Genomic DNA, 3,647 nt, shown 5'->3' on the forward strand with positions numbered 1-3,647 from the left:
TAAGCGCTGCAGCAGCTCCTCACTGATCCTACAGGGTTGCCAGATTGGAGTTGTTATACAGTAGCACAAAATCATGTCCTTAGCATAAACTGTCATGGAATACAAATTCAGTTTGATTTCTTACATTTGATATTACATCCTTCACACAGCACAGCACAGTCCCTCCAGGATTTCATGAGTTTGTGATCGCAGAAATGAATGCAATTTTTCAAAATTACCGCGATTTTTCCACAAATTTGGGCCAAGATGCTTCATGTAACGTCATCACAACGTCCTTCGATTCAAAGCCCTCTTCGATTCACATGTGTCGAACATGAGTACAGCTGAAAGGTCTCATTTATCAACAAACATCACTGTGAAAGACTGTGCAAAACATCCATCCATCCATCCATCCATCCAATTTCTGTAGCGCTTATCCTACACATGGTCGCAGGGGATCCTGGAGCCTATCACAGGGAACTCTGGTAACGAGGTGGGAACACCCTGGACAGGGTGCAAACCCATCGCAGAACAAAACCGCTCACTAACACATTCACACACTATGGACAATTTTTGAAAAAAAAACAAACAAAAAACAACAACCAACCTACAACATATGTCTTTGGACTGGGGGAGGAAACCCCCGAAGGAGGGGGAAAACATGCAAACTCTGCGAACACAGGTCAGAGGTGAGAATCAAACCCCTATTTCCAGAGGTGTGAGGCAAACATGCTAACCACTAAGCCATCATGCCCTCCTGTGTAAAACAATTTCATGCAATTGCAATTACACCAATTCAAGTAGTTTTCTGCAAAAAAGCACAAAAAACTCTGCAAGTTGCATCACAAATTCTGAAAAAAAGCCGCAGAAAAATCAAGCATTTTGGAAGAAAAAATCACAAACAAAACTGTAATCCTGAAAGGACTCACAGCTCCAAGGTCCTGTGTTGTTCATACAGAATTTTGAATGTTCTCACCATGTTCACTTGGGTTTCCGCCAGGTTCTCTGGTTTCCTCCTATTCTCCAAAAACAAGCAGATAGGCAGCTAACTTTGCTAAATTGCCGGTAAGTGTGAACAAATGTGTGAATATCTGTGCACATAGTGGCCTGTGATGAACTGCCACTCCATCCAGGTTGTATTTGCACACCTTGCATCCAGTGATCCTGGGATCGGATCCAGATGCACTGTCCAGGATTAAGCGGTTACTGAAAATGAATTAATAAATATCCATCATGCCAGTTTATCTTGATACTTGTTCTGGGATTACAATACCTATATTTGGCAACCGGGGTATGAGTAGTCTCTCAGTCACAGTGTAAAGATGTTTTGAGCCCTGGTTGAATCTACTACAGAAGGCCAAAAGAACTTCTGTGTGTGTACAGAGAGCCTTTTGTGAGCTGTATGAACGGCATACATTTAATCTACTTCATTAATGACTCACTCTCAGTGTCTGTCTGTCTCTCTCTCTCTCTCTCTCTCTCTCTCTGTGTGTGTGTGTGTGTGCGTGTGTGTGTGCGCGCGCGGGGACATTTGGCTGGTCCCCACAAAGAAACCTTTTTTTTTCCAGAAAAAAAACGGAAACTGAAACTTTTATTAAAAAACCTAAAAGGGATTCTTTGTGATTACTGAGCTTGAAGTTAGGTTTAGATTTAAAAGCAGACACAGCATTAATTAGCTGCATTAATAATTATATCAATGAAAGTCCTCAGAAGGAGAATAAGATAAGTGTGTGTGTGTGTGTGTGTGTGTGTGTGTTTTGATAAGACTGACACAATGATGTAGGATTGCCACCTACCGACATCACCTCAGTTATTCTGCTTTCTGCTCAGTGAAAACCTGAATCATCACCCTATGGTACGTGGTTTCTTTTGACACAAAAGCACTGCAGACATTGAGTTTTTATTTATTTATTACATTTCATTGACTCCTTTTCACAAAAAAAGGAAGACGCTAGCAACGTTTTTTCCATCTTTGCTGTTAGGTTGTCTTCACATTACTCAACGATGTGCACATTAGTGGTTAGCACGCTTGCCTTGCACATCCAGCCTTGACGGCTTGAACCCTGCCTCTGCCCTGCATACGAGGAGCTTGCAAGTTCTCCCTGTGTTTTGGGGGGTTTCCTCCGGGTATTCCGGTTTTCTCCCCAGTCCAAAGACATGCATTTTAAGCTGTTAGGCATCTCAAAATTGTCTGTAGTGTCTAAATAGGTGTGTGAATGTGTGTGCGATTGTGCCCTGAGATGGGTTAGCATCCCATCCAGGGTGTCCCCCACCTTGTGCCCCTAGTTCCCTGGGATAGGCTGTAGGCTCCCTGTAACCCTGTGTAGGATAAGCGGTATGGAAAATGGATAAATGGATAGATGTATGCATTGTATAAGCCTAAATTCTGAGGAAATATAACTGCTATTTAGTATAAATCCTTATTCTTATTAGGGTACCAAGTGCAAGGTATGGGAAACGATAAGATTAACAGATGGATAAATAATTAGTCATAGCAATGTTTCTGTTCTTCTGCTGATGGCAACCTGTGGCTTATGAAGCCTTGTGGATGAATAAACATTCTCTATGGGCAATGCGTCAGTGGCGCAATGTTGAGTGAGACAGCATGTGCAGCTATGACTCACTAACCCCATTCATGCATTTCATATACTTAGTCATGTTGTTTGTTTAGGAATAAGGAATTTAACATTAAGTATGTAATTTTTAAGCAGATGTTTAGGTCATTTAAAAATGCACTCAACTTTTTGACATTGTTTATTTATTTCTTTTTTTTTTAAAACTCTTTTTATTTTGTAGATTCGTCATGCTTGAGGTGCATTCATAAGCTCATGTGGTACAATGGGTATGGTTAGTGTTCCCAACAAATATGGGGGGTTATTGGTGCTCTGTTTTATGCACTGCTTACCTCAGTAGAAATGCATATTCAGCGCTGTACCTAATTTGAATTGCTTTGAGAAATGAATCAAGATAATTAATAAAAAACTTCAGCCAGCCCTAATTGGCACTAGTACATTCTAATAATCTCTCTCTCTCTCTCTCTCTCTCTCTCTCTCTCTCTCTCTCTCTCTCTGGAACAAGTCATAATACAAATAAGTAAAAATTTTAACTGCAGCATAGAGGCCACCTTGCGTACAAACTGAGACAAAAAGATTGCATCATTTTTTTTTGTTAGTACCTACAATCGTGAAGCCAGATTTTTAACAATAAATATTGTAAAATATTGTAAGGGCTGGTTGCACCACTTGGTCTGAGTATCAATTTAAAACCATTGTTTTTGTCATAAATTGATTTTTTTTTTCACTAAGACCAAACAGACGAAAAGTTTATGTCTCAGTGACAGTGTTTTCGTGGTTGCATTTTAAACACTAGATAGTTCATCACAATGGCATGTCTGCTTTGTTATATTTATACAGGTCAGGCTGTTAGACAGTGATGATATCACCATAAATATATTATGTAGAAGGAGGACTCAAGCTGACTCAAACTTCTCACCACACTCAAATAGTCTTACTATTTCCCCCTTTTTTCCCTTTAATTGTACTTTTTTTTTGATATACTGTATATAGTATGCACACTTATTTTGTATGTACAAATTTTCCATGTTGATTTTTTTTGTTATTGTGATGTAGGTTTCATCACTTGCAGTATTTACAGTAAGTAATGAATTT

Source organism: Ictalurus furcatus, chromosome 27, assembly GCF_023375685.1.
Source record: "Ictalurus furcatus strain D&B chromosome 27, Billie_1.0, whole genome shotgun sequence".
In the NCBI taxonomy this organism is placed as follows: Eukaryota; Metazoa; Chordata; class Actinopteri; order Siluriformes; family Ictaluridae; genus Ictalurus; species Ictalurus furcatus.